The sequence below is a fragment of the Zootermopsis nevadensis genome, unplaced genomic scaffold (assembly GCF_977971745.1).
Source record: "Zootermopsis nevadensis isolate Lab colony 2312 unplaced genomic scaffold, Znev_1.0 Znev_ptg000015l, whole genome shotgun sequence".
In the NCBI taxonomy this organism is placed as follows: Eukaryota; Metazoa; Arthropoda; class Insecta; order Blattodea; family Termopsidae; genus Zootermopsis; species Zootermopsis nevadensis.
The window spans coordinates 4824624-4851009 of NW_028259147.1; the positions used below are offsets into that span (position 1 = coordinate 4824624).

At 36.9% G+C, this 26386-nt stretch overlaps 1 protein-coding gene and 1 long non-coding RNA gene across 9 annotated transcripts in view; one reads left to right on the top strand and one right to left on the bottom strand.

Annotated features, from left to right (window-relative positions):
• Positions 1 to 8489, bottom strand: part of LOC110839393 (uncharacterized) — a 79800-nt gene extending 71311 nt beyond the window's left edge. For 2 of the 3 annotated variants that reach the window (XR_002546460.2, XR_002546461.2), the window contains exon 1: positions 4271 to 5262. This is a non-coding gene — a long non-coding RNA (uncharacterized LOC110839393). Of the gene's footprint in view, positions 1 to 4270; positions 5263 to 8337 lie in introns of those variants that run through there. The other variant, XR_015535239.1, reaches the window with a different exon arrangement.
• Positions 1 to 26386, top strand: part of dati (zinc finger protein datilografo) — a 592807-nt gene that overhangs the window by 86842 nt on the left and 479579 nt on the right. The window lies entirely within an intron of this gene.

The window sequence follows — 26386 nt, forward strand, 5'->3', positions numbered from 1 at the left end:
CCTTCACCACCACCTGACATCCCGCCACCCCTCATTCTCTGAGCTGTGTATCTCCCGTTTTATTCCTACCCCCCTTGCAGTAAAATAATTCTGTATTATCTGAAAGAAATCATCACTTCCGTCAAATATTTACTTAAAAAATACTTTTTATTCCCGTTGAAAATAAGCGAAAAGTTTTGCACTTCGCATTCCGCAAAAAAATGAACTTTTAAAAACCAATTTTGCTCCCAACTGAGTTTCTCCCTGTTTTTCCACACACTTTGATATTTAAAAACGGAATAAAAAGTTTTTTCCTCTCTTTTTGGTTGTATTTTTCACTCGAGTGATGCGAAATCTTTCTGGCGGTAAAAATTAACCGCTCTCACGTTATGAGGCAGAATTTTCTAAAGGCTCACTTTTAAAATGTTTTCATACAAAACTTATTAATCAAGGCCACTTACGTAATAAAGTTTGCCACTTTGAAATTAAAAGAAAGTTATGAAATGTTGTTCTGTCTCACAACGTATTTAATAAAATAAATTCTCCAAGCGGAAATTAAAATTATGCTTGTTAAACATTGCATACAAGCATAAAAACAGATCTTTATGTAGGCCAATCATGTTGATTACTCCCAGTGCGTCCTTTTTTCCTTCCACTTAAAGAAATGAAGGTTAATATGTTCTTGAAGGCTTTGCCTAGCAGCAAGTTTTGTGAAATTATTCTCCGATGGAGGGATCGAGAAACAAGACCTATTTTCACAAAATGTACTTCCAACATTTTAACTACAACTTCACATGTCCAGTTGCCAACTGCCATTGTTTTACTAGTCTATTTTCTGTGTCCTGTTAGTTCGTCTGCAAAATGCAATAAAAGTGTCTGTTACAAAGTTTCAGGATTGCTTTACAGTAACTTTGACATAAAAAATCCGTTGTTGTATCTCAGCTTTAAATCTTTATTAATTATTATTAAATATGATCAGCTATAAGTTTGAAGATTTCTAATAATGCGTTACGAAGTGTAGAATTCGTCTTTTGGACTTAATCTATCGTTTGATTACAAAATTACGACGTTTCTAAAGCTTGATTCTGCTTTCGTCATCAGGAAAAAATGGAGGAGATGAGGACAGGAAACCTATCTGTTCTGACCCATGGATGAGCTAGCCTCAGATCAGGTCGTATCTTTTTAACTTAGACGATGGACAATGTCCAATACAATTTTAGACGTGACCAGCTATGTTAAAGTCTGCTTGTATGATGTTTGTAATCGACAGCCTATTACAGAAGGTTCGTAATCTAGCCAACAGGACTTAAAATAGTGCCGTATACTTGACACAAGGAGCGGTTCGTGATACTGGTTCAACCGACTTAATTACTGCCAGTCGGTTGGTGTATTCGTCAAAATGAAGAGAGCGCAAGTCTAGATTTGACATTCTAGAACAGTTTTAGATAGAATTAAAGAAGTATGTAGGTGAACGCAAATTAAAATATAGTCTTAGCTTTATTTTAAATCATGACAAAGATTTCTAAATGATACATTTTATAAATTTTTAAATAGGTAGCTGTGCCAGCTTTGTAATTTGGAAGTAAAGCTCGGATAATTAAAGCAAGAGACATAAACAAAATATGGTCTTTGGAGATGAGATACTTAACAGTTAAAGTCTGTAACAGACTAAACCGTAGTAAAATAAACTAAAGTACAGTTTGTGCAAAATATAACGGATACGGACAAAGTTGGGTAAGTCGTTTCGAATGATTGGTTGGAGATGTTGGTACTTTTCCGCCCTGAACATAGAGGAAGTTTGTTCCTTCGAAACGTTAGTATCCACCTGCAAATCTACCCGGCATTACAACCCAGACCACCACGAAATTAGCTTCATTTGCTATTTAAATAAGTGGAACAATTTTGTTATGCGTAAGACGGGATTAACGTAAGCTATTCGTACACAACTTTATTGCGAGGAATTTTGTGGAAGTAAATAAAAAACGCCAGACTTGATACATATATTCACAGCTAAGCTGTGGTACTGAAATTAATTATAAGGCTCTCATAACGCATTATTATATTAATGTATTAATTGTTTTGGTATAACTAGTTTTTACGTCATACCAAATACGTCAAAGACTTTTGAACTTCTGAACAGTACCTCCCCACAAATTCGAAAAGAAGTAAGCGCATTGATGATTTGACGTGTTAACTACCGTTAATTTAAAACATTGTCCCAAAATTGGTAAAATATTGTAACCGTACCTGAAAGAAAATTTGAACCTTTTATTTCAAATGGTGAGAAATACGAAAATAATTTTTGTGTGGGTTTATGTTCCATAAATATGTCGTATCTAGACGCCAAACTGCGTAATGAAGCATGCCTGACACCCGTGGATAGTCTCCATGTCAGCTACTACTTTCAGATATTTGGACCAACCCTTATTTTGCTAGGGGTAATTACACAGGCACAGACGTGGGAGGGTGTAGAAAGTGGGGGAGAGGAAAGACGTCGCGCAAATGGGCGGAGCTGCTTTCCCTTCGCATCTTTCCACCCCTTTCTATATTGGACTTCTCTTTTAGAGGAAATTTCTTTCCTTTACAGAATCCCCCTCCTCCAACAACCTCGTGCTTCGAAGGTCTTCTTCTTCTTCTTCTTCTTCCCCTGAAGCAATGAGACGTGGAAGAAAGATGGCTATGGCTTTACCAAAAGGGGAAGAATTAATGGCAAATAATTAAATATTTATTCATGGAAGGGATAGTTTACAGTTGACTGTAATTAGTTGACTTGAGAACCCGGTTCGTCAGTAATTGATGTATTAGTGCTGCCCGGCGTACACGCCCGGGGAAGAAAATTGGTTTCAAGAAACATACAATTTTGATCCTCTGTTTATGTTCGGGAACGAAATCCTTTGTGTTAACAAGTAATTTAAAGTTTCCGGAAGCGGTAAATGAAGAGATTAACGTTTCATATCGGCAAATAGCAACAGCGAAGTCTTCAAAACCGGATACCACATCTTCTTTATGTAAGGAAAATTGAAAATGAATTCAATTAAACTTTGTTAATTTAAAGTTTGCTATCGATTGCTATTGCCACAATTCTGTCATAGTAACGTATTTATTCTTCTAGTGTGTACATCTCTCTTGAACAATCGTCCAGCCAAACTTTATACTATTTCTGAATTTGACGCTTTCTTGATCATAACTTTATTATATCTGAAGTTAGAATAAAACACCTTCTTCATTTCTTGTTATTGAAATTCGATCTTTAAACGCGATTTGATATCCATAATTACCGGTAACGTTTGTTTCTTTAGACACAAATGAACTGTTAAACCAGACGGAAATGGTTAATTCTGTTATTAAAAAATCTATTAAAAATGTATCACGTTGCATAGATAATTTTACATGTATTTTGTTAGCTACAGAACACCATAGAGGTCTCCGTCGAATGGTCAACGCTGCTTCGAATTTAGGAGGTCTTGAGCTCAAATTTCGGCCTGGAAATAACATTTTTGTGGCTTCCCTCCGCTTCTCCAATCAAATGCCCGGATAGTATCTTAAATTAAGCCACAATAACCGCTTCCTTCCACACCCTTTCCAATTCACCGCTCATGAATAATTGACACTATACACTATGGCGAAAACGTCACTACCCATCAGAAAGCGAGTAACTAGGCGTAACCCGGTATGATATGCCCACAATAAATTTTATACTTGGCTTATTTTCTATCATTTACATACTGTTTCATGGATTTAGTTCATTTTAATGAAAGTTTTGCGGTGATAAATAAATTTAAAGTAACATATTGAGACTTTTTGGCAGATGGTGACTTTTGCTTTACTAATATAATTACAGCAACTGACAGCGTCGTTGAAAAACGCTGTGTCGATGTTTAAATAAAAGTTACGGACATGGGCTTATAAGAACGTCGCTTTGATCTGATTCTAAGACATGAAATTAATTTCGAAATATTTCAGTATGGAACACAATCAATATCTGTTGAATAGGGGTAGTTTTTTAGTCGAGTCATGCTGAAAAAAGAAAATCTCCCCATCATGCCGTCATTTCATGCATTCGCTATAAAAAACGAACAAAAAGTAAGAAATTCATAGAATGTGTTAATTAGCCTATTAATGTAATACGGTTTTAACGAAGTCCTGTTGTTATATTCGTAAGGTATTTCTTCCATGTTTAACAGTCATACAAGCTAAAAGAGATAAAATACCTAAAACTTACGTGGATTAGTTACATTTAATACATTTAATGAATATGACGTTATAGGCTACTCTGTTACTTTCTACTCACCATGAGATTTTCCATTTATCCTTTCGCTGGCGAAGAAGAACTCGTCATTTACGGTGACAAAAAGAAAACACACGAGTTTCAGTACTTAGAGCGATTATAAATGAAGAATTACACTATTCAACGAAATATGCACAGTGATACAGAAAACTTTAAAAAGGTACCCGATTTTTTAGTTTCGTTTAGTGCCAATTCTGTTCAGTTTTTATTTATGAAGTGTCTTCCATCACAATGGAAAAAAACATTGCTGACAATGTTTGAAAATTCATAGGTCTGATCAGTCACGTTAACTTTACTAAGAAGATGCGAATCTGATTTTAGAATCCGTGAATTTTCCTATTTTTATTTTTGCTAACAAACAAGTAGTTGCAAAGCACATCACACTGCAGATTTAGATTAGGGCTAAAGAAGTTCTCATTGTAGGACCGGCGTTACGATAAATATTCAGCACATCCAAAATATTTTAAATGTATTTTTAACATTGTAGTGTGTAGACTTGTGGGCCTAAATATATTTTTTATGATGACATTTTCTAAAAAAAGATTAACTGTAAGATTGATATTAGCTTCGTGAGGTTATATATATATATATATATTTTACCAACGCAGACTAAAATGAAAATTTTGATGCTAACCTATAACGGATTAAAATAATTGATTTTTTTTAAATACGTGAGGACGGAGACGGACGTATCCCGATTTTGTGTTTATTTTGTGAATTTTGCACAAGTAACGTATGAAAAGCAATGCTCCTTTCGACAGAGTAATCTAATAAGCACACATAGATACCAGATATCTTTCATGAATACGCTAAATTCGTCTTTGCATTCGCGATTCAGATATTTGGTAGTTTATATGAAGCACATATTTTCACTGGAAGCAGCAAACCTTGAAATTAAATGTAAAGCCTTAGTGTGAGTCCCTTGACTTAGTCTGACCCAGTAACTAAAGATATACACAAAAATCTCCAGACGAAACGAGGCACTTCTATTCTTGACTGACCACAACTTTGAAATGACAGCTTTCAATACAGAAAAGTCTTACATATGTACGCTTACTATACAGAGCAAGTTAGCTAAGCGTGTGGTGTGGGTAAGTGGATGGGTTACGTGATGACCCTACTACATTCTGTCCAGTTAGTCCAGTTTTAGTTGAAACTTGTTTCCATTTGTTTAATTCTCCAAGTATGACCCCCTTCGTCCTTTCATCTTACCTTAAAACTTGTTTCACAATCCTACAAAATCATATGGCCAACGGGCATTCAGTTCCTACAGAGGGAACCCTGGACATTTCATTGTTTGTAAATTTAAAAAAAAAAACAATAAGGGGAGAATTATGGAAGCTTCTATCGTTATTTACGCTGAAATAAAATTTTATGTTTGTGTCCTACATAAAATTATAAATTTAAATACAGATTACATTTTAACCGTATTACCATGTATAGCAGTTGAGTTACAGTTTGACTTGTGGGAAGAAATTAAAAAGTAACTCGGTCTTCATGATAACAAGAACAAAGATTTGTCTCATTAATTACTTCTCTTAAATTCTTTCTGTACTATTATGTTTACGTAAAGTGGAATGTAAGGCGGATATCATAAGCGGTTACAAGTAATAATTCCTTGCATCAGGAAATGTTATTTCTTCTTTTTTAATGAAAAGCAGCTTCAACAAACCATTAAGAAGTAGGTGGGGCATGGAAATAAACCTAATATTCTAGAATTTGGTTTAGGTTCATGAGCAGTTTTACTATGCAGCATATAATATTTTATATATTAATAATGCATATGAAATGTATTTTCATGACAAATACAGATTTTAATACATTATCCTATTATTGTTTTGAAACCCCCTCCTCATAGGCGTTGCAGTGTGCTCGTAGATTTATGAAATTTTACCCTGACTCGTCTGATTTAAGAAACAGTTATACAGGTGATCACGGCTGAAGATGGCGATTGTATGTTCCTCCGAAACGTCGGTATCCACTCTCAAGTCTACTCGACGTCGTAATCTTTGTCGCCGTGAGAACATCAGATCTCATATGACCCTTATGAAAGCTTTCTTTTTATTTAAACAGAAAACTTGTCCTGTTCCCACAAGTCCTGAAGGGCCCTCGGGCAACCCTGACCAGTACCGGACCTAACCGGACACAAACCCTTCCTTCGTGTTAAGTGACAACCAGTTTCTCCCCTCTGATTCCAGCCAAAAGATTCATTTCTCAATATTGTTTTCATGGCCGTGCACAGCATAGCGTCGGGCTGTTATTGTGTTAGGCCAGTACATTTTACTCCTGTACTACGCATGTTTGGTGGACGGAGTTCACTTCGGTATATAATTATGTGGAAATGTTTAAACTTTGTTAGAATATAGCCAAAACTGACCCTAAACCAAACCGACGAATTATACGTCCACGAAAAGTGCTAGACCAAAATAGGCTAAACATCGTTTGTTGTTTTATTTAAGCAAGGCTTCAAAAGTGGTAAGTAATCGCTGAGTGCTATATACCGGTGAAAACGTATCGATATCTTTTGTCTCGTGGCCAGAATGTAGAACAAAATGAAATAGACCTGTAATAATTACGAATTTTATTCATTAAAAATATTGATGTATTCAATATACACCTAATACCCAAAAATATGTCTGACCAATTAGACAAATTATGAGACAGACTGGGCTGACATAACTTGGTTACTGCATCAAAGAGAATCAAATGCCTTCCAGTCTGGTAGACGTACCTATCAGAATTGACCCAGTTACATCAACTATTCTCCTGCACTAAGTTAGGCCAAGTTGTTCTCAACTTTCCAAGACTTCCTGACTCCCAGGCCTTGGTCACCTCTATATCACACCTCGCCATGAAGTTGAGATTCTAGCCTGTATATTCTAAAACTGAAGAGATTAAGCAGTAATTTTATTGTTAAGGAATGGACATTTCGGGTTTTGTTCCAGGGGCAGTATTTTGTTGTATTTTGGATTGTGTCTTGTGGGTTTTGACTCATCGTAGTCTTCTAGGTAGTAACAAAACTTTTGACGAGACGTCTAGTTCCTCCGAACTGCTGGTAACGACATCAAAACCTAGAAGACCACAATCCTAATTTTCACCACCCTGAGAACCTCAAATCTCAGTTTTATTTATTGGCCTCCACATCCAAACCTTGAGTCCCACCCAACCTCCTGTCTACTGCGTATTAAGCTGCCAGGCTGTCAAGATGATCATTCGCCTTTATCTAGCTAGAAATTAAAAAAGTATGAAACTTTGCATGTGCTACCTCCATACACCATCATTAAATAATGCTTCCTTAAGATTTATATGGAAAGAGAACTGTTTTTATCATTATTTAGCATCTAACGGATTAAATTTAATAGTGTATACAGAACGGGGCGGTGTGTCAATTCTGTATTTGTGAAACGTGTAAGTGTACGAGTGTCAACTTTGTTATGAGTGTGCCCAGATGTCAAATTCTATTAACATTCTTTTCGAAAAACTTTACGAAGTTTATCTGGATTCAGAAACTTAGATTTTTCACATACATGTATGAGTTTGTTCGTATAGTTTCGTCCATTAAATGATTTATTTTCAAAACTGTATAATCGATTTATAACCACAATTTGTGATCACTTAAATAAGGAACAGCTAAGCGTGACACAGGGAATATTTCGATATGAAAATTTATCAAGAAATCAGTTAAATAAGTAGATATATAAAAATTAAATAATGTATAAATAATTAAATATGAAGAAAATAAGGAGAACGAGAGAAAGACAGAAAGAGAAATGAAGCTGGAGAAAAGGAAGAGGACGAAAGGAGAAAGAAATAAACCGAAATACAAATAATGAAAAGAAGAAGTAATGATGTCATAAAAAATAAAAACAGATTACAATGAGAAGAACGAAATAGCAACAAAGTAGGGAAGTAGGGAAAATACGGAAGAGCGAGAAAAACGAGAGGATGGGAGAGGAAAGACAATAAAGAGCTGGAGAAGGAAAAAGTAGGAGTTTCGGAAATAGAAAGACTAATGAGAATCAAGAAAACAAGCAGAGCACTGTAAAATGAGACAAGGAAGCTGATCTTACCTATGAGTCTTCAGATGTTTCGGTGAGCTGGTTTATGCGTCGGACTGGAAGACACTGGAAGGCCAGTAGCCCGTGTCTTGTAGGACATAGGGGCTGGTTAAACCGGCTGTAGGAGTCCTCAGAAGTCCTGATTTTAACAATACATTGGAACAAGTTTGACTGCCGCAAGGGGTTGAAACCCTCCCAAGTAGCCAGTGGTCGCCCGACAAAGCTTGACCTTTGGGGTTCATGGGAGCCACCTTTACTGTATAGTTGTAGCGTCCAGTTTGCCAAATCCAGAGTCCGCTCCAGTTTATTATTGCTTCAACTGAGCGCTAAACTCTGATAGACACGGGCTAATTAGTTTACTACATTCGCCTTTTTATTCCTATCACTGGTAGAACGGCAACGTTCTAAAATTCCACCATTTTGAGACTTTAGACAGCGGGCGTGTCCCTTGGCCTAAATAAATATAGATTATAGTTTTTTATAGCAAAGATCGTTATTTAATTCACTGTTAACTTTTCAAATAACTTTTTTTCTGTTTTGTTCATTTCCGTCCTATTAACACTAACAATCACACTTCAAAATCTGTTTTCGCACTCGATATTTATTGTCCTGCGACCAATCCAAGAGCGTATTTCAGTTTGTAGAACTTTATTTTTAAAACTAAATCAAATTTAGACCAAACTTACAACAATGGTTTTATAAAATCAGGCGACGAAGGTAATTAAAGAATTAATAGCCTTTCCAGGACTCCTGCTTCGTATGCAGAAGATTCCGATTTTAAATCTCAGTACGTAAATCGAAAATTCTGCCTGAGGTTTTCGTGATTTTTATCAATCCTTTCAGGCAAATATTAGAATCTTAAAACAGACTTTGACTGTTTCCATTAATTTGCATTTTAATGTATTGTTTAAAATTAACCGAAGAATAAATCATTACATTTCCAAATTATGAAGTTGTTTATACATTATCTCGGCAACGTGCTATTTATTTTAATATTAATATTAACAATAATTTATAATCGCTAGATTATTAAACTTTTGAAAGAATCACGTGAGAATAATGTACTGTTGTAGTATTGACAGATTCAATTGTCCTCCTTTGGTTAATGAAGGAATATTGACCTTTATTGCTTGTTATGTGGTCTTTTGTCTCAAAGTTTTGCAGAGCGTTAATTCAGTGTGACGCAATGATTGGATGGAATGGTGTCCTGTAGAGAAATTTCCTGTGTCTGGCAATATATTGCCTCTTATCTTCACATTCCAATGAGTTATTGCATGTACCTTAGGGACCTTCAGAGAAAATGACACCCTCAGGGATTTTGTACTTATGACTTGGTATCACATCCTGGTAAAACTGTCTTCCTCTCCTGCTTTCTCCTAAGAATACGGGTTGATTAACTTGAAGATGAAAGACCCAAGAGAAAGGATGGAAGGAACGATGATGCAAATCTTGTCAGGTTCAGTTGGCGTGAATGAAATAAGAGCGGGGTAAAGGGAGGGGAGAAAACTTCTTGAAGAACCGAGACGGCGCGAAGATGGAAATTTCATGACAGGTTCGCATGTAAGAATGATGGGGTGTGAGAGATGTGTATGAAAATGGCGAGTGGTGTGGGGTTGGTGCAAAATTTGGCAGGTTTAATATAATACATTGCTCAAGTTTTCACCCCCCCCCTTTCTTCTCTCACACCCTCATTTTCTAAGGAAAGTCTCTGTGAGTGAATGTGTGTGTACGGGCCCTCGCTCTTTACAGTACTCCTCCTATGCTTAAACATGTTCCTGCAAAAGTGCCATAACTTATCTGTAAGATTTATCAACATTTGGTCTAAAGTTCTTGGAATTTTGTTAAGATCCTCGAACACGTTATCCAAACAAATTAAGTAAGATGCTTTAAAACAAGTTTTAGCCAGAATCCACGAAATATATAACATTTATACACACAAAGACACCAAAACCTGAATAATTTGTTTTACACAGGGTAGAATTTAGATGAATATTACTGATTCAACTCCACGTCCGTATAAATACAGCAGCAATTTACGTCCAAAGTGACATCTTGGGTTCTCACAGCGGCGAGAATGAAGAAGTCTGTCTTCTCGGATTCTACACTGTGTAGTCTGGTATACGTTCACCGACGTTTCAGAAGCGTTTGTTGCCTCCACAATCAGGACGAAATAATCGCCCTGATGGTGAAGACAGCAGGCACCTTTCAGCATCAGCATCCCAGAAGACATAATTGAGTTATATCCTAATAAAGAATAAAAATTAAATCAAAATCTGGTGATGGAATGACAAATATGGAGTTTTTCGCGTACTTTCTACTTCGAAAAAGGCAAAACTTTGCATGGGGATGGCGGACTACAAGGTCTGCTCCGTGGTACGGATATTGCATTAAACTCTAGATTTTATATGCCAGCCGTAATCACAGTTTTCAGTAGTGTTTTGTTAACAAGGATGTGTCATTTCTTACAAAGTTGATTGTGACGTAAACGAACTTGGAATCTGTACACATAATATCCTAGTGCATTCTTTGCAAAGCGCATTTGGAATTATTATATCAGCCTTGTTCGATAGTTCTTACTTTTGTCTCAGTGTATTCGTCACGAATTTGCCCATCCCTCATTCTGTTATCAGCGCTCTTAGGATGTTCACAAGTACGATTTTGAGGTCTGCATCAAATTTTATCCCAATTCGTCCAGTGGTTCTCGAGTGTAATGAAGTGGACGGACGGGCTGACTGACTGACCGACCGACCTACAGACACGACCCATAATGCGTTTATATACACTTTGTTAAAGAAAAAATAATCATAAAATTGGTAGTTGTGAAGAAATATGTGGAATGATAAACACAGCATTAAAACTACTTGTAAATTAATTGTACCATATTAATTAAAACTATAAATAGTAACTAAATATCCACGAAATGATTAAATTGATTACATTGACACATCTCCCATGAAAGAATGAAAAAGAATAGTGTTTTGATGAAGGATGTCCGTCAGGTCGAAATTCTAAACGCAGACTAGAAGTTGCTTGAGCTATTTCAAGGTTTTAGTACCGCAATAGCGGTGTAGGGGGCCCATTTCTCTACAGAAGAGTGCAATGTCTTACTTGAGACACTGTTGCAGTAAAGGACTCGTATTATCAGACCCTGCCGCCATGTTTAGCCTTACTCCATAGACCATCTCATCAACCGAGAATAATAAATGACGTAGAAAACCACCCGCGGAGTTGAACACTTTATGAACGCACACAGTAACAGCAGCAGTCACACCAACTTTAAACACAAAACTTCCCCTTCTTGTCTCTTCTCTCTCATTTTCAACAAACTTCCCTCTTTTCAATAATACATCTCCGCAGGTCCTCAAAACTCTTCTCATTCGTTCACGTGACTTTTGATATAGGCCAATCGCGATGCAACAGAATTTTATTTTATTTTAAGAGGGAGGGAATGTTAATGAAAATATTAGGGTAAGAACAAAGGAAGAGAGATTGGTGAGAAGTTTTTAGAGGGTGAGGTGCTTCACACCTTTGAAGTCTGTAATTGAGCAGAGGGATGACTTTCTGAGTAGCTTACGAATTACTTCGGGTTTCATCAACTGATACATATCTTATACTGTGCTCTACCGTTCATTTCCTTGTGTTTCTGTACGCTTATCCGTAATTTTCCTGAATCTCTCTAGCTGGGTGTTTGTTCCTTCGTTATAGACGGCCTCGTGTGTCCGGCGACTAACTCATTCACTGAATAGCTGACGATCACTTATTTTCACAGACTTATCGCCTGTCTGAATAACTCGGGCACATTTAATTGCCGACTCACTGGAAGAGTATTTTTTTTAATAGTTATTAAACTGATCTTAAAATCTGAACGAAATATTCCATGGCACACTGTCTTGAGACTGTAACACCTGCTTTATCAGCTAGTAACTGCATTTTGTATTAATGAGTTTCGTACGATTCTCATTGTAAACAGTAATCAGTTTCTTACACAGCATTAACAAATTTATCTTAGTATCAACTATAACATATTTGGATCTTCATATGTCCAGCAGATACTATTAATTTACACATAACCACCTGTTGCAAACAGTAATTGTAATTGGCGAGACGTAGTGCAAGATTCAATATGCGTGCTTCATTGTGTCTGAAGTCGAACTGTCGACTAGTTCAAAGCGTTCCACCGAATGATCGTGTAGCTGAACTTTATTTGATTGACTGTCGAACGCGTGCTCACGTGTTTGTATGTTCCCCCGACATTCCCGACTTTACCTCACAGCTCATTAGACTCTTTGCTTCGTGAGATGTAAGAAAATGTGCATGTCCTGAAGAAGCTACTGTAATCGCGTACGTCACGCGAGCCTTCTAAGAATAGCAGTTCACAAGGACAAATTCTTAACTTCACTGTCTTTGTGGTCTTCCTTGAGCAGTTAATTGGCAGTTATTCCGCTTGATAATAAATTCTTTCCTCCTATAACATCGTAAGGATTATTACTGTGTTTACAAAACATCGGCATTGAACGTTGTCTTGAACAAAGTGAATCAAATAAACCTTTTTCAACCCTGTTAATTAGGATATAGTAATATCCCTCATCCAATTTAGGAATATATTAACATTTCGTTTTATGTTTTCTGGATTTGTCAGGATTTGAGTGTCTCAGGGCGACAAGTATGAATATGGACTGTCGTCTGAAGTGTTTCATCGTATAGTCAGGTAGATAATGATCGATGTTTCGGAGGAGTTTACTGCTTCCATTATCAGGATGCTGATCGATTCGGCAAGCTCCGTGTAACATCCCAGAAGACAATCACATTTATTTCCTGAATTTATATGAATTCAATATTTATTGTTTCCCGTATAGTCTACATGAGTTTTCTGACGACGCAAGAGAAGACATTGGAAGATCGACGCCGAGCGTCGCGATGTCGACTCAAGATACAGTCAGGAGCAAACATGAGCATGGGAAACCACAAGACACGAAACTGGGGAAATGACGCCGACTCTGAAAACCAAACTAGGCCAAGAACCAAGCAACGAAGCTGGTAAACCGACAAGCAGCGCCCTAACGCCAATTATCCCGACACCGACTTTAGACGCCATTCTTAGCGAAGACTAGCCTAGAGCGCGATCCGACACGCAAGGACTCAGAATTCCGAATTTCACAAAAATAGCCTCTGGATGGCATAAGATATGCTTGCAAACCTCCGCAAAACCTCGCGACGCCAATTCGTGAAGGAGCAAAAAATGATGCCAAACAACGAAGTTGAGCCTCAGAAGAACATCTGACGAAGCTGTGAAACAGACGCCGAGCGTCGCTACTCCGATTTTAGATCGCATATAAAACCAACAGAAACCTGGGAACGCCATGTGCAATAATTTTGACAAATCGACGCCGAGCTTCGGCACAACAGTCGTCCCGTCACCACAAGAAGAAGCAATACTTAGCTAATATAATGATTGGGATGCCATCAGACAAGGCGCCGGAAGACTGACGCTGAACGTCGCGACGCTAGGCGTAGAGACATGGACTCCAAACTGTAAATGAAGCAAATATATGAGTCGGGAAACATTTTGACGGATGTTAACAAACCGACGCCACCGAAGATGCAATGATGTCACTGAAAACGACGCTGTTAACCCGACAACAAAAGAAGACGATGTATTTGGGACAGATGAATGCCATGATGCCAAGCCTCGCATGGACACTCATAACGACGAAGCCAGAGGGCGCCATATTAACCGCAGGTGATCCTCGGGATCACGTTGGACACGATCCAGGAAAACCTACGCCAGGCGTCGCGACAACAGAACATTTGCTATATTCGCAAGAGCCTGCCACTGATTTCTGTCTTGAGTCAACTGCATCCTCACAGTCTCTCTTTACGAAAAGCCTACATATTAATAGTGTCCTCCTATCTACGCTTAGCACCTCCTTCTTTAATATTATCTTTATTATTTTATTGTACGCTATAAACCTGTGCGTAAGTCTCCCAAATCACGTTTTGATAATTTATGCCCAGAATTTTTTTAGATATTATTTTAATTCTCGCATTCGTTCCAACATGAAAATTTCTGTTCATATAATTCGATCTTAATGTAAAAATTTATTTTATTAATAATTATGTTTACACCAGTATTTAAAATGTGATTAAATGCCTCGAGAGTAGGTGTGTATAGCTCCTAACAGCAGTGACGTCTGGCACATGACAATGAGCCATAAAAGTAACGGTTTAATTTCCCTTGCCGCGGGAAATCTTGCTTCCGCAGGAAGTTCAATCAGTCACAGTGTTCCACCTCCTCCTTGACACGCTTTTCATGTTGCGTCAAGATTCATGACTCTCCTACTCTGATGATAGCATATCCAATGGAAGAAAGAATCCTCAAAATTCTTCCTACCAGTCTTAAAGTAGGTTCAGTATCACCATTATTTTATGTATTGTTAAAATAAATATGTAATATTATCCTATTAGTGATCTTATCTGTGGCCTTATATACTGTAGAGGCTCGCGAGATTCTTATTTAGACTTGCGGCAAGACTCTTTGGTTACACAATCAGAGAATAACGTAGAACATCTAGGATAACACCCATGTTACTAATGGGGTTCGAACCAGTTGTTACAGGAGAACTTTGTCTACAATGATATATTAATTACAGAAAGCACGTGGGGTTTCTTCTATCTTTCTCAATTGAAATGTAAGAGAATTGCTTTTTCTTATCGCGACAAGCTTACAAATATTTTTTTTTCCTTTCGCCTAAAGTAAATGGAACCGAAAGTGCGAAAGGATGTTTCATCAGATATTTCTTCTATTATTTATAGATACAACTCTTCTTGGTGATCGATTTATGCATTAGACTGTTAATTATACGGCAATGTAGCGGAAGACATGATAGTTTTGTACGCTATATAGCACCAATTATGGTCTCCTAGAGACGAAAAATAAAAGACTAGTTGAAGGGCGATAGTGTTGTATGTATAAAATGATACTTAATTTCTACGTGTCTTGAATTGTGCTCTAGATAGATAGATGTTCAGATAAAGTATATAAGTCGAGTCTCAGATACCAAGAACTATTTTCAGTCAGAGTTTTACACATCGCCACAGGAGAGACCGTTGACTCCGGAGTTTCTAAAACAGTGAGAAGGTTTTTCTAACGACTACAGCCGCCCGAGGCAGATTCTGAGACAGCCGTATTAAGATTTTTACGATCCGTAATTATAGGGTTTGTTTATTCTAATTCACGTCTTCCTACAATCACTTTTATGTAGCAACTGTGTATGCCCTCAGCATCTAGGAATGCATTTGCAGGGTTCTGGATAAGCTATATAAACAATAACTTTGTAAGTTTATACAAGTAAGCTGGTTCTGTTAGTACAGTGAAGCCAGTTTAGAATGGATTGGACATGTAGTTCGACTGGAGGAAACATGAAAGTTCTATAGAAATTTTGTGAAGAATTATATTGAAAAGAGGGCATTTTAAAGATCGAGAAGAGGACAGGAAAATATCCGGAAGACGAGTCTTGTATAGGTTGTGGGAAGGGAATAGAGTTATCTTAAAAAATAATAATGTTTTCCAAGAGGTCGAAACATTTGTTTTTCATTCCTGTCTCTGTAATTCAAATATCCTGAACGGTCATATTTGTTATCCCTTTCCACTCGTTTTGTACTTTATAATTAATTTATGTCTTCATGCATTTTGTCCATTTGTTTCTGGAATAACAAATTCTGGCTATTCCAGAGTCATTATTCAATTAATCCCACATCTCAGTTCCTTTTATGGTCTTTCTGGGATTCGTCTAATAACTTTCATTTCAACCGTTATGATTCTGGAAATTTTGGTCTTTATTACCTATGTTTTACTTTATAAAGGAGGCAAATTACAACTTTTGCCAATTTAATGTCGTATCCTTGTCACTTTCTACCATAAAATTCTATTAGCTTCAGTTTAGTAGAGAGATTCACAAGTAAAATCATGTCTTTGGCTCCAAGGTACATAGGTTTGACTAAAAAGTCTAGGAGTTTTATGTTATGAACCCTGAAATTTCATTATCGTAATCACTGACTGTAAGATGACAATACTGGAACTGTGTCGAAACACAAGATGTAGGCCGATAACAATAAATAATTTTGCTGGAGGCAAAAGTTGGTGTACAAAAAAAATAGATGTTTTTAAATCAATTACAATGTTTATTTTCATATACGTGAACAGCTTTATACTATTAATACTAACCTATAAAGTTGACGAGGAACACGAAATTTGATTACTATTCTGAAACTTCCCACCATTACGGATATAAAAACATACCGGATGGGGCAAGGCACTGCTCGTCTTCGAAAGGTATCAAATTAGGAACGCACCGGATGTGGTAAAGGTAGAGGTTATTTCAGCTTCAACTCTTGATGGTATTGACTGCATGGAGAACTGATGGCCGTGTCCATCAAATTAGGAACCCGTTCCGTCAAAATGTAGTGGGGGTAATTCAAGTATCAGATATTCTATAAAAAAAGATGATTCACAGTTACAAATGTGGTTGGAATGTCTGGAAAAAAGATATTTGAGGACACGCATAAGCGAGAGAAAATCCGCACAAATAATTCCGACAAGAAATTATCCTCAATTTGTTAAAAATATCATCATGCATAATACAGCTAGCAAAAAATATAAATGAATTATATTATTTATAAATAAATTTCTAGACGCAATTTTTGCAAAAATTCCTACGATAGTCTAACAAAATATATTCAAAGGTATTTTTTAATTATAACTGAAATGATGTGACCTTAATCTAATTTAGAGGATAATTTTTTAAATATTCATTAAAAATAAATTGCATCTGAAAATCTTTATACGAAAATCTCATATCTTCGTGAGAAGTACGTTGTGTTATTTATTTTTATGAAATGTGCAGGGTCTAAGTTTCTAGTAATGTAATCTGTATTGCACCTTTGAAAATAAAAATAAAACTCTGCCGACAGATTTCGTACACATGTCTGAATATCAAATTTAAACGAAATCTGCTTTGTGGTCTCGCAGATAAATAAATATGGGGGATTCACAAAGAAGCGGACGGACATGATTTGCCCATAATGCGTCTGTGTGTGGTATGTATTAGGAAACTATCTGTCGTTGCCGATCGAGCGAACGAGACTGGTTGGCTTCTTCGTGTTAACTCTCCTGTCGTCACAGCCGTGTCCACAGACTGTACTTTCGGCGATGGTTGGTGGTCGAACGCGGCAAAATGTGCAGTGGATCTGGTACGATACTTTTATGGGTGCGGATTTGAAACTATCTTAAAACTTGACTCATTTGTGTGGGAATTATGAGGCGTAACCCTTTTTTGAGGACAGTGATGTACGACTTTTGCCTTTAAGGTACAGAATTCAAGATAATGTAAATTACTTGGAGAAATTGTCTGCCCATTAGAGCAAGAGTGTATCGTCTGGCCCAGTTGAGTTTCACGTGGTGTGTAATTTGGTTGTCGAGAACTTTCTTTATCGATTTCTGGGCCTTCACAGCAGTTGACAGCATAAGTTGTCAGGGTGACTAGTAAATTATGAATTGTAAACTATGTGCAAGTAAATAATCGTTGACTAATTCATAGGTACCTTTCCCGAATTTGCCTGGAGGGACTGAGGAAGACAAGGAAGACCCTCAGTCATTATGGTTGGTCTCCAGGTAGATATTTTAATCCGGGACCTAACGATTACGAAGTAGAAATACTAATCCCTTGATTATGAAGATTAGAATGGATTATTTAAATCTTTTGAAACTTTCTTTACGTCTTTCTATCTTGAGAATAGCTTCTGCGATGTTCCTATATTGTGTCCGAATTTAATTATTAATAAAGATATTTTCAGATATTTAGGTATTTCTTCAGTTAGAGCCAGTACGCTTATTAACAATTTCAACCACACATGTAATCTTGGAAGCAGTCCCCATTCGACTTTCGAGCAAAAGTATTTGCCTGCCCCCGGTACAGAGGAGGTAACCCTCATTCTAGCACAATCCAGTTTAACTAATGAGAAAAGCGTTTTACTTCAGTCGGAACTTCGACTCGGCGATTTGAGAATTTGGACAGTCGGCTTCCAAATGCGCTGTTCACTCAGTATTAGCACCATTGTGCTGTATAACCTTATAAATCTATAGGAACCCAGGAATATTCCCGTTAATACGCATTTAATTTATTCTATTCCAAACACGTATTAGCTAAATTATTTTAAGTATAATCGCGGTACAATAATGTAGGAACGTTATGTTGCGTAATATGCTGATACTGTAGATCTGCACACCTCATAATTGTTTCTCGTTGAACAACTATCTCTATTACCTAATTTATTGATTTGTTGTGTTTCCAAATTTTCTTATAACGCTTTACATTCATGATAAGGACACAAACAAAGGAAATACTGTGGTTTAATCAGTCATAAAAACCAGTTATAAAACTAATAAATATTATTAAAGATTGAATCCTTAGATTAGTTTATGAATAAATAATACGTCTAATTGTTTTCAGTAAGTTAACTCAAGCAACTTGGACGATGTGATGAGTAAGACATTTATCGTTAACCATTAACAGTAATGGTGATGGCGATGTTGGTAAAAATAATTCATTCATTCAATTTCAAATGTATTTATAGAAGCTAACCATATTATGAATTCTAGCGACAAGGTTTGGTTGTGGATCATGGAGAGGTTCCCTTTTGATGGTATTGACATAGTAACAATAATAAAATTTATGTAAAATAAAATTTGAAAGAAACAGACATAAGGCATATCTTACAGCTGTGTCCTATCAGATCCTGAAGCCAAACAATTGTTAGATGTACTGTATTGTTTGGCAGTTTGCGGTCTCCGCTGCGCCGTTGTTCCCCAGACCACAAGCGAATGTTGTTACCACATTCGACCGCTAGATGTCACCTCAATCTACACCCCACGTACACAGTTGTTCCTACAAACCTTACGCGCTCCTCCTAAGAGCGATTATACCCAAAGGCTACATTTCCCCATATGGGGCATTTTATAAACTTTTTATTCCTGAATAAAACTCCCCACGCATATGACTTCCTACAGTGAAACACACAACTGATGAAAATTCAGTAGGGGTGATATTTTGTGAACCGCAGTCAAAAGTATGACTTACCCTCGAAGGAGAATGAATGTAGATACGAATTTGTACCTGTGTGTAAAAGTGTATCAAGTTGTATGATCCATACGGTTTGAATCTGATGTTTTAAAGCACATCATAATGATGTTGGTTTTCTTTAGTCCCACTGAGATAGAGTTCGTGGTTCATCGGGACCCAAGTAACCCGCAACATTTAACCAGTCTAACTTCAACTAATCCGACCTAACCGACAACATAGGATCACACCCACAGCCCAAGGACTTCCATAGAACCTTCCCACTTCTCCAAAAATTCTCCAGCACTTCTCCAGAAATTCTCCAGCACTTTACTATGACCCAAATGTTTACTTATACACGGTATAGAAATTATCCTTATGATTTTATATCGAGGTCAGAGTCGGTAAAAATATACTGACTCCGTCTCCGACTTCACAGCTCTGGTTATAACGGACCGATTTGAACTTAAATTTGTTCAACAAATTTGAATCTAAATCCACAACATAACTTCTTCTTCTTCTTCTTCTTCTTAAAGTGCCCATCCGTTCTGGATGTTGGCGATCAGCAGAGCAATTTGAGCTTTACTGACTGCTACTTGAAACAACCCTCCAGTGGACAACGAGATCCAAGTTTTAAGGTTCTGAAGCCAGGAGGTCCTTGGCCTGCCAGGTCCCCTCTTTCCGAATACTTTTCCCTGGATTATCAGCTGAAGCAGCCCGTATCTATCACTATTTCTTATGATATGACCGAAATATTCCAATTCGTTTCCACAACATAACATCGCATTGAAATCGGTTGAGTAGTTTCCTTTATGTTTGACTTCCGTCTTAAACGTTAATTCGAAAAAAAAGGAGCGTCTCGGTATACAAACGTGTGCAGAAGATTCAGCAGTAAGTCTGGCTGTGTAATGAATTTACATTATAGCGATTATCCACCTTGACTTCTGCTTAATATTTGCCTCTTTTCTCCTCTCTGTCCTGTTTTTTTTCATTGTGATTTCCAATATCTAGTTACACGTACATGCAATTGATATTAATTAATTATGAAGGATGGAAGCAAAGAAAATTATTTAATGGGCTGCTTCACTTATTTGCCTTGGTTTTAGCGAACAAAAACCATCCAGTTTTCAAGTATTCATTTCCATTGTGGGTATCAGGGGAACACTTAAAGTGGCGAAATAATGTCCGACTCTTTAGAAGGCAGAAGATAAGAAATACTACTTCGTGATGAAACGCTATTTAAAAGCGTTCTTGTAATAATATCCTAAGCCACTGTTGGAGGAGTGGGGGAAGAAATAAGGTAGTGCATTACCTTTATAGTTGTAGCATTCACTTTGTCCGATGGCAATGAATATTGCTTTTTATAAGTTTGGTACTTCATGCAAGACTAATTTAATTATTATAGGATATCGGAGACAATGAAGAGTCCTCTAAGGGCTGAAAGGTTGGGTTAGATTCCAGTTTGGTTGTTGAAATCATTTCAATTAGCATCATTGTTACCACACTGGATTCAAGACCACAAGAGCCATATGTACCACTTATCTCAATATCGTGTCTAAAATTAATATGGATTCGTATTAGGTTGTGCCACGTAGTCCGGTAGAAGTTCACAGATGTTTTACAAGTGACTTCTGGATGCATCATCAAAGAGGTCATCGGCCTGATGATGGAGGCAGCAGGTGTCTCTTAAACGTCAATAAACTTGTACCGGAGTGCACGGCGTACCAACCCAGAAGACAAACTGAAATCTCACTGATTCTATAACGGTTACGTGTCGTGACCACCTCACACCTCAGTTAAAAAGCCTTGTTATTGATTGTATTTCAATTAAATTTATTAAAAAATACGTATATAAAATTTATGTAATATTGGCTCCTACACTTCTTTAGAAGTACTAAGTCAGCTTCTGTTAAAATATGTGATAATATAAGTAAGAGGTCAGTTAATAATTTCTATAAATATTTTTAAGAAAAGTCAGATCGAACAACAATTATTCTGTCTTGTTAAATATGTCTGGGAAATGGACAGTGTCAAATACTAAATTCTTCTTAACCTTAAGACCTTAATTTGTGATTATATTGCGCACAAGTCTAATGTCATTAGCAGACAGTCGAACCGTTCTAGACAGAAAAGCTGAGAGGCCAGTTTCTTGCCAAACAAAATTCTATCGGTCGACCAGTTACCACATATAGGCATGTTTTACTTAAAATAATGAGATTAATATTTCATACTACTTTTCTATCATTTACCGTTTCGTATTTTATGGCTGTAGAAACTTGGTGCCACATTCCAAGGCAGGGATAAAATAAAGGTAATTGAGAATAAAGTCACAAAAATGTTGGTTTCCTTTAAGTGTCAAGAATAATTTAAAATAAGACTTGTTTAAAATCGAATTTTTATATTGCATATAAATACAGATTAGGTTTGGACAAAAAATATTTATTTCTGTACGAAAGAAATAAGCTTATGTACTAAAAGCGAAAGGAAACAGGTTATGAAGATTGTCATGCAACTTCAAATTTCCTGTCATCTCATTTCCTTAGCCTTTAACTTTTAAGGCCCTACAGAATTTCGGGATTGTTTGAACAGATGAACTGATTTATATTTAAAATATGCACTGTATTTATGGCCGGAACAGTAATCATAAATTTCTATGCTATTGTAGCATTAATGTTTTAGACCGGGATATGATATATAGATTTTGTGTTAGTAATCGACCGACATTTGACAGAGCAGATTAGATAACAGATCAGAAACAGCCGGTTAACTTCCTAAACAGAAATATAAACCCTCTTTGTCAATCTGTCAATGTGTTCTTAAGCTGAAACATAATATATCATAATCATGATTTAAAGGTTTTTGAAGATGGTCTACAATTTACTTTTAATTATAATAATAGTGTAGGTGTTTAAAAAACTACCATGTTTCGTAAGTTGTTTCTACTTCCGTCTTGAGGACGTGATCCTGGTCGAACTATTCTAAAAGCTGGTTAGATCCATATCCCGAAACGTTGTTTTTTTAAAAAAAAAATCTAGACGACGGATGAATTCCAAGAACAGAAAATTACAGTAATAGACGATCGTAGGGAGAAATTTTCCAACAGATGTTCAGGGCGTGTTCCTGTAATTTTAAACTTGATGACAATACCAATAAAAAGCACATGACACGTGGTTTTCGTAACGATTCTATTTGTTATTTAGTTGTCACGCCATGCAGTTGCCAGGGGATAAAGAATGCACATGTCTTGAGTGACCCTTAATAGCATATAATATTAAGAATTCTTTTACGTATTGTTGGTCTCTTTACCACGATATGTTCAGTATGTTGTGGATTGAAGTGACCCTTAATTTTCCGTGTAGGCTGAAACCAGTGCTCGTGTGTTATCTGATAGTTGTGATTTACTTCACTATTTAAGGATAGGCTATATAAAATATTCTCCATGGAAATGAGGATGAATACTAAATTAGATTAAACCGCGCAATGTACGCCTTTTGCAGAATGATGGTGTCATCAGGACGCAGAACGCCTAGGCACTGCTTAAAAATTATTTGGGGGTAGTGACCTACTGTTAGCAGTGTTCCATAGTTACATGTTAACGTATCTGTTGAAAATAAACTAATAAATACCTTTAATTTCTGAGATGCATCATGTCACGTGTGTTTGGGAATTTTAATTACAATGCATTTTAAATACGTATCAGCAGGTTATTCATAAGAGATGGAAATTTCGATTATGTAGAAATGCATTTGAACCCAAAACTTCGCAGCGCAAAGGTTAAGAAATACTGTCATAGCACGTAGGTCTGTCCGTATGTACTTATTACGTCCAGTGTAATTCTTCGTGGTGTAGATAATGGAACAATTTCGTATGTGTTTGGACTTAATTCACTTCTGCTTCGAATGTTTACGCTTCTTTTATTTTGTCTCCAGAGAGGGAGCTTTTCTTCTTATTTTTTTCCCTCTTCCTACGTGGAAAGTTTTCTCTGTCTCCTTCCTCTTGCAACGCAGATTGCTAATTAAAAGTTGTAATTGAAACCTGTAGAAGCGCCTACAGTCCTACAATCCTACGGGATCGAGAGAGCTGGCCGGCCAGTCTGAGGAAAAGGGCGGATGTCATCAGGGACCCTGCAGAGGGAAAAAGTGAAGTCCACTGTAACAGTACCGGGTACCCGTAGGATTCGCTGTTCGTCTCGAAGACACTTAACACAAAGTACCTCCTCGGTGTCACCACACCAAGAAGCCGAGTCAGGAAAAGACCAGACACACCAAATTTTCAGCTCAACACTCAACTCGCGATTAAGCATTCAACCTCTTCTAATCTAAATTTAGGAGTTCCTGAGCTTCATTATCAATAAACCGATAAGTATTTTCTTTGTAGGCCCATTTTATAAAATACAAACTATATCTAAATATATCTGAAATGATATTTTGGGGATTTAAAACAGATCTACATAGTAGGTTGTACACAGATTTAATGACACGATTTCGGAAAAATTTATAAAGATAGATTTGAGCTTCATGTGACGCAGGAATATTTTCGAGGCGCCTCGGCAGTTGCGTGAGTAGCAGAAAAAATTAATTTTGTTGATAGACGAACTAACGGACACTTCCTCCTGATTATACGTTCTGTGTGTGCTCTCTACATTTTAAAGATGGTAAATTTAAGAGTATGGGGAGTTCTCTAGCTGGACTTTTCTGCTTTTTTCCCCCCTTCAGATATTTTTATTCCCTTTGACTGCTCTGCTCCTATTTGTAAGTTCACAAAGCCCTTTCGTTTTCCTTCAAAACACAGCGAGCGAGGAACAAGTTTTGATTTCCCTAGCAGAGCTCTTTCAATTTTGTCCTCTCTAATTGCTGTTTCCTTTTAATTGATCATTAATTAAGGAGCGGGAGTTGATTATTTGATTGTGCGTGCCAATTTTCACAAAGTTTCAGCTTTTATTTGCAAATCTTCGAATTTGAAAGCGACATAAGTTACACTTTTCTTTATCTACAGCAAACTACAGGCGATCTGGTCACCTCCAGTGCCATGTTTGTACTCAGGCAGCATGGACCGACATGTTGTGGCTCTTATTTGAAATGCGGTTCTACTTATTTAGTAGTGGGTTTAAAGGCCTTTCAACATGCTTAGTGAAAATTTAAAGGATTTTGTATTGGATTATGTTATGTGACGTTTTTGGTAGAGAGTTATAATGCTTTTGAAATTATAGTAAATATTTATTATTTGAATATAAAAATACATGGACATGAGGGTTTTATTAACGTGTCTACAGAACATTTAAATAGTTGTATAAGAATAATACTTTTAAGAGACAGGTTATCATTTATATAACAGAGTTTTTCGAAATATACGAAACTGAAAAGAATGGTTATACAATAGACATAGTGTTACTAAATAAATTAAACAAATTTTGATGTTTTTCTTAGGAACATTTGATATTTAAATGCTTTCTTATAATTTAACTTTGTATCTCGAGTCAAGTCTTCGACAGGACTGAAAGAAGGGGTTTGTAGTTTTCACAGAGATCGCGAACTTTTCATAACGGGATGCTGGGGAAAATATTTTACGTAAGCAAGAGGAAATGAATGGAGCCTGGAGAATGTTTTGTAATTGGAAGCTGAATAATTTGTACTCTTCACAAAGCAAAAATTTGATCAAATCAAACCTTCGGGGGGGGGGGGGGTAGTTTAGTGTCTCATTCAAGTGTTATAGGCTTGGAAATAATAAATACGTACAATATTTTTTTAGGAAGTCTGGAAGGAGGAGACTACTCGGAAGACCAAGGTGTAGATGGGAGTATAATATTAAAATGTTTTTTAGGGAAACACGTTCGAAAGATATGGACTGGGACAGTGTCTGGGGGTGGCTCTTATGAACACGATAATGAATATTCAAGTTTCATAAAAGACAAAGGAATTTCTTGGTCCAGTGAATGACTTGGCTTCTCAAGAAGGACTTTGCTTATTGTTATCATCTAGTTACGGTTAAGAGTGACCAGTGTAGAGTAATGTCTGTAGCGTTCATTAACTTCGCATCAGTGCATTTCTATGTGCAATAAATGAACATCAATCCTCACGAGGAATGTAAAGTAATGAAGAACGCATAAAAGATTTGTATTGGTGTACTCCACCGGAGCGCAGGTTTTTGCTGTTGTGATGTGAAGAATTCTTGTAATCCGAGAGACTGGTCTTGGTCGCGTGTGTGTGTCCCATACAAACAACGTTCTGATTCTGTTTCATGTTCATCCACCCTCTTTTTCCCTTTCTACATAGAACCAACCCTCCGTCTCTTTTCTGCTACCCTCATCAAACCTCTTTGTTTTAATACCCTCTAATCTTTCTCTTTCTTTTCGTTTTCTCCCCTCATTTATCTACTCTTGGCGTTTTTAATTCTTTTCCACTCTGCATTCTGCAGTCTTTTTAGGTTCGTCCCCTGCATAAATCTTGACTGAGATTTTCTTATCATTTAGGACAACTCTTCTAATGTAAGGGACACGGGGGCGGAGGGGAGGGTAGTTCAAGACGAGTAGCTCCTTAAGGGATAGAAGCCATTAGTTAACCGGGTTGAAGAAGGTGTCAAGGGATGCTGCAGATGCAGGCAACTGTGTATGTAAGGAGGAGTGGAGGGTGGGTTTAAAAGGGATGAGGTGACAGTGGAATGGGCAACTGTTTTTCTACTTTGTTTTATTACGTAGCATGGGCCTACAAACAAATCTTAGATTCAGTGTTTTATAACAGGTTCCACAAACATCCAGCAGGGTAGCTAGTATTGCACCTGTTTCGCGGTCTGTTACGTCAGGAAGTTCGCTTATGTAGAAATATCTTGTAACATAAAGAGATTCTAGCCTCTTGAAACTTCTCACTAAATTTTTTACGCTTTTGCAGCTAAGAACGAGATACTTGTCTTAGAAGCACTGGTTTTTCTGATTTTGATTTATTCATTTATAA